Raw genomic sequence first — 6,813 nt, 5'->3', positions numbered from 1 at the left:
GCAGTTGCCATCACTAAAGGGGCACCTCATCGCATAGAAAAGCCCTGAGATGAATAGACAACTGAGGACAAAAAAAAAAGCCAACCTAGACAATGTGGCAAAGGATATTTTATATAAAACGCTGGATAAAGTCACATTCAGCAAAATCAAGATGTGTAAAACTGCCAAAGAAATATGGGAGAAACTGATCCAGCTATGTGAAGGAAACGAGCAAACAAAAGAGAACAAGTTATCAATTGATGTTCAGAAGTTTGACGACATCAAGATGAAGGGTGGAGAATCCATGCACGATTATGATGAAAAGATCAGTGGCATTATCAATGAGCTGAATGCACTTGAAAAAGTATATTCGAATAAAGAAATGGCACTAAAGGTGATCAAAGGTCTTCCCAAAGAATGGGATGTCAAGACCATGGCTATGAGAGAGTCAAAGGATCTTAACAAGATCGAAATCCACGACTTGTTTACTGATCTAAAGGCTTAAGAGTTTGAACTGCAAACCAGAGAAGGAGAACCCTCAACACCAGCTGTCACAACTGTTTTAACAGCTGTAAGATCAGAACCAATGTTTTCCAGAGAAGATTTTGATGACTGAAAAATCAGAATGCAGGCTCATTTAGCTACACAGGATGACGACATGTAGTATGTCATCACTGAAGGTCCCATAAAGATTCTAAAAGCAAATACAGCAGTTGCCATCACTAAAGGGGCACCTCATCGCATAGAAAAGCCCAGAGATGAATAGACAACTGAGGACAAAAAAAAAAGCCAACCTAGACAATGTGGCAAAGGATATTTTATATAAAACGCTGGATAAAGTCACATTCAGCAAAATCAAGATGTGTAAAACTGCCAAAGAAATATGGGAGAAACTGATCCAGCTATGTGAAGGAAACGAGCAAACAAAAGAGAACAAGCTATCAATTGATGTTCAGAAGTTTGACGACATCAAGATGAAGGGTGGAGAATCCATGCACGATTATGATGAAAAGATCAGTGGCATTATCAATGAGCTGAATGCACTTGGAAAAGTATATTCGAATAAAGAAATGGCACTAAAGGTGATCAAAGGTCTTCCCAAAGAATGGGATGTCAAGACCATGGCTATGAGAGAGTCAAAGGATCTTAACAAGATCGAACTCCATGACTTGTTTGCTGATCTAAAGGCTTAAGAGTTTGAACTGCAAACCAGGGAAGGAGAACCCTCAACACCAGCTGTCACAACTGTTTTAACAGCTGTAAGATCAGAACCAATGTTTTCCAGAGAAGATTTTGATGACTGGAAAATCAGAATGCAGGCTCATTTAGCTACACAGGATGACGACATGTAGTATGTCATCACTGAAGGTCCCATAAAGATTCTAAAAGCAAATACAGCAGTTGTCATCACTAAAGGGGCACCTCATCGCATAGAAAAGCCCAGAGATGAATAGACAACTGAGGACAAAAAAAAAAAGCCAACCTAGACAATGTGGCAAAGGATATTTTATATAAAACGCTGGAAAAAGTCACATTCAGCAAAATCAAGATGTGTAAAACTGCCAAAGAAATATGGGAGAAACTGATCCAGCTATGTGAAGGAAACGAGCAAACAAAAGAGAACAAGCTATCAATTGCTGTTCAGAAGTTTGACAACATCAAGATGAAGGGTGGAGAATCCATGCACGATTATGATGAAAGGATCGGTGGCATTATCAATGAGCTGAATGCACTTGGAAAAGTATATTCGAATAAAGAAATGGCACTAAAGGTGATCAAAGGTCTTCCCAAAGAATGGGATGTCAAGACCATGGCTATGAGAAAGTCAAAGGATCTTAACAAGATCGAACTCCATGACTTGTTTGTTGATCTAAAGGCTTACAAGTTTGAACTGCAAACCAGGGAAGGAGAACCCTCACCACCAGCTGTCACAACTGCTTTAACAGCTGTAAGATCAGAACCAACTGGTTCAGTTGACAAATCTGCTGATCAACTGAGCAATGATGCTACGTCACTGTTTTTCAAGAAATTTGGAAGATTCATGAGGAAGAATCAAGGAAACTTCCAGAAACAATATCAGAAGAATCAGTCCAAAGAAGAATCCTATGCTTGCTACAACTGTGGCAAATTTGGTCACTTCATAGCAGACTGTCATAAGCCAAAGAAGGACAGTCGAGGATCAACAGAAAAAGGAAAGAAGTCCTATGAGCACAGAAGAAGGACCAAGGATGACAAGAAATCATCCAAAAAGAAACATGAAGTGCTTTTGGCTGAAGAAAGCAAATCTAAGTGGGCAGAAACTGTTAGTGACGAGTCAGAATCAGAAAACCCAATCAGTTCGAGTGAAGATGAGAAGGAAGTCAAGTGCTTAATGGCAGATGATACTGAACTTGAGTCAGCAAGTGAACAGGTATTTGACTTTAGCTCAACTGATTTCACTCGTGAGGAACTTATTTCCACACTAAATGACATGGGAAACGAATATCACAAACTTGCTCGATCATTTGAGAAGGACAGAGCTAAGCAAAATGATCCCAATAGTGACAAGACTCAAACTGATGAATCAGTTGAAGTGTCAAGTTCAAAAAGGGAGATTGCGAAGAAAAAAGCTGAAATTATTGAGAACCAAGCCTTGATAAATCATTTAAAAACTGAAATTTCAAAAAATACTGAACTGATTCGAGCTTGGAACAAGTCTTCAGTCGCATTAACTGAAATGCAGAATTCACAGAAATAAGTTGATGATAAAACTAGTTTAGGCTTTAACAATCATGCTGAAAATTCTGCAAGTGATACACATCCAAGGTTGAATGAAAACAAAGGAAAGTACATTACCTTTGTGAAATCAACCATGGTAAATGAATTCTCAGAATCAAGTAAACCAGCTGTTCAATTGACTGAAAGAAAGAACAGAGCAAAACGGTATGAAATTGGATACAGCTATGAGAGTTCAACTGATGATAGAAACTGGTCATCTAGACGATTCAGTTATAAAAATCAGTACTCAAGGAATGGCTATTACAATTATTACAACTGTAAGCCAGTTCAGAAACGGTATCAGAAGAACATCCAGTTGAAAAAGGGTACAAATCATATTGTTTCATCCTCACATCGCACACAAATTGCCAAGAATTCGAGAAAGACCATATGGAACACAGAAACTGGTACGTCAGTCAGACTAATCCAAGTCTGGGTTCTTAAAAGACTAATCAGTTTAGGACCCAAATGAATATGGGTACCAATATCATGAATTGTGTGTGACTGCAGGTAACAGGTACAAAAAAAGAATCAACTTGGTATCTAGACAGTGGTTGTTCACGGCATATGACAGGGGATGCAAGTTTGCTATCTCAACTGATCAAATATACTGGACCAAACATCAGTTTCGGAGATAACTCTAAAGGTAAAACTGTGGGTAAGGGTAAGCTTATCCATGATAACTTTACAATTAAAGATGTTTTGCTAGTTGAGAACTTGAAGTATAACCTGATAAGCATCAGTCAGTTATGCGTAGGGATGGCAATGGGTAGGGTATGGGTCGGATTTCATACATCCATCCCCATACCCATTTATTAAATTCATCCCCATACCCATACCCATACCCATCAGGTATTGAATTTCATCCCCATCCCCATACCCGTCGGATTATCGGATACCCATACCCTACCCAAATACCCAATTATCATGTACAATTGAATTTTTTCAAATTTAATCGTTTTCTTTAATTTTCAAATTTATGATTATATGTATTGTAAATTCCGAAAATCGGTGGATTGATTGATGAATCTTTAATATAAATAAATATAATTACTATATACATACATACATACATACATACATACATACATACATACATACATATATATATTTATTTATATATATTAATTTAAACGGGTATTCGGGTCGGGTGTGGGTCGGATTATATCAAACCCGCCTCCATACCCGAACCCGAAAATTCTCATACCCGATTACCCAATTATTTAATTGGGTCTAAAAATCCCTCCATACCCTCTTCTATTCGGGTCGGGTATCGGATCCTCCAACTGGTTCGGAGGAAATTGCCATCCCTAGTTATGCGACAATGATTTCTCAGTTCAGTTTGATAAACACACTTGTTCAGTTAGAGACTCAACTGGTGAAGTCATTCTAACTGAGAATCGTTGTGCAAACACTTACAAAGTAAGTTGGACTGAACAACCTTATGCACCAGTTTGTTTCATTGCTTCAAAATCTTCTAAAAACTTGTTATGGCATAAGAGGTTAAACCACTTAAACTTTAAATCTATTGCCTATCTGAGCAAACACGATCTTGTAACTGGTCTGCCCAAAATAGTTTTTTCAAAAGAAAAAGTTTGTTCAACATGTCAGTTTGGAAAACAAGTAAGATCTACATTTAAAAACAGAGATTGTAAATCATCTTCCCGATGCTTAGAGCTGTTACATATGGATCTTTTTGGTCCAATACCAGTCATGAGTTTAGGGGGAATGAAATACACCTTAGTGGTTGTGGATGATTTTTCAATATTTACTTGGGTTATTTTTCTCAAATCCAAAGACCAAACTGCTGCACAACTGATTAAACTTTTCAAAAGACTATTTAATGAAAAATCAGTTGGGATATATCGGATAAGGTCTGACAGAGGGACTGAATTCATCAATCAAAATCTTTCAAATTTTTTAGAAGATACTGGAATCAAGCATTAGATTTCTACAGCTAGAACACCTCAGCAAAATGGTGTAGCTGAGAGAAGAAATCGGACACTCAAAGAAGCTGCTAGAACAATGCATGCTGATTCTGGTATTTCTCAAAGATTTTGGGCTGAAGCAGTAAACACTGCGTGTTACACTCAGAACAGATCGATGATTAATAAGAATCATATAATAACACCTTATGAGATCTGGCATGGAAGAAAAAGTGTGGTTTCTTATTTCAAGATATTCGGCTGCAGATGTTTTATTCTTGACAATGGTAAAAATCATTTAAAAGCCTTTGATGCCAAATCTGCAGAGGGAATATTTCTTGGATATTCTTCAGTTAGCAAAGCATATAGAGTTTTAAATAAAAGTTCTTTAAATGTTGAAGAATCTATTCATGTTGTTTTTGACGAAACTGTCCTAACTGATAAGCCAACTGATCCAGTTGAGCTAGTTGATAGTTTTACAGAGATCAGTTTGGAAGAAGATACTGAAGAAGATAATCATATCAGAAGAAATAATCTCCAAACACCTGAACCTGAAATATTAGATCAATCGGTACAACAGGAACATGTTCCTAACAATCATTTGGTGGAGCAAACAGATGATATTCAGTAAAAACTGATACAGATCCAACTGAAACTGAAAACATTCAGTTGCCAACAGAAATACCTGCTAATATGGAAGCAGCAAATACTGAACTCAGATGAAAGAAATCACACCCTCCAGAATTGGTGATAGGTAATCCATCTGATCCGTTAAGAACAAGAAATCAGATGCTTAATTTGTTCATATATTCTGCTTTTATCTCACAAACGGAACCAAAGAAAACTGATGAAGCTCTTGCTGATCCTAACTGGATAAATGTTATGCAAGAAGAGTTAAATCAGTTTACCCATAACAATGTCTGGAACCTAGTTCCAAGACCAGTTTGCAAAACAATTATAGGTACAAAGTGGGTATTCAGAAATAAACTGAACGAAGATGGTTCAGTTGCACGCAACAAAGCAAGACTGGTAGGATAAGGATATAGGCAAGAAGAAAGAATTGACTATGATTAAATGTATGCACCAGTTGCAAGACTGAAAGCAATCAAAATATTCCTTGCTTATGCCTCATTCAAGAATTTTAAAGTCTACCTGATGGACGTGAAGAGTGCATTCTTAAATGATCAGCTGCAAGAAGAAGTCTACGTTGAACAACCTCCAGGTTTTGTCAATCATCATTTTCCTGATCATGTCTACCATTTGAACAAAGCATTATATGGTCTTAAACAAGCTCCAAGAGCTTGGTATGAAACTCTTTCAAAATTACTAATTGATCATGACTTTTCAATTGGATCAGTTGATAAGACCTTGTTCAAATTCTCTAAGAATGATCATATTTTACTTGTTCAAATTTATGTTGATGATATTATATTTAGGTCAACTAACCCCAAATTATGCGAGAAGTTTGCTAAGTTGATGCAGGATGAATTTGAAATGAGCATGATGGGTGAACTGACATTTTTCCTTGGACTGCAAGTGAAGCAACTGGAAACTGGTATTTTTATTAGTCAGACAAAATACACGAAGAAGTTGCTCAAGAAATTTGGTATGGAATCATGTTCTGCAGCAAGCACTCTCATGAGTTCATCAGTCAAACTAGACAATGATCAAGGGGGAATATCAGTTGAGACGACACTATACAGAGGTTTAATAGGTTCATTATTGTACCTAACTGCTAGTCGTCCTGATATTGTATTTTCTCTTTGCATGTGTGCTCGATTTCAAGCAAATCCTAAGCAATCGCATTTCTCAGCTGCCAAAAAAATTTAAAAATATCTCAAGGGCACACAAAATGTGAGATTATGGTATACTAAAGACTCTACTTTCAATTTAGTTGGATATTCAGATGCAGATTATGCAGGAGGTAAGCTAGATCGAAAAAGCACCAGTGGATCTGGTCAGTTTCTAGGAGTCAGACTGATCTCATGGTTCAGCAAGAAGCAAACATCCATAGCTACTTCCACGACTGAAGCAGAATATCTTGCTGCTGGAAGCTGCTGTGCCCAACTGCTCTAGATTCAGCAACAACTGAAAGATTATGGAGTTGATGCTAAAGAATCTCCTATATTTTGTGACAATACAAGAACGATTG

Source organism: Primulina huaijiensis, chromosome 16 (genome assembly GCF_012295235.1).
Source record: "Primulina huaijiensis isolate GDHJ02 chromosome 16, ASM1229523v2, whole genome shotgun sequence".
Classification (NCBI taxonomy): domain Eukaryota; kingdom Viridiplantae; phylum Streptophyta; class Magnoliopsida; order Lamiales; family Gesneriaceae; genus Primulina; species Primulina huaijiensis.
Note: the sequence above shows the minus strand (reverse complement) of the source record.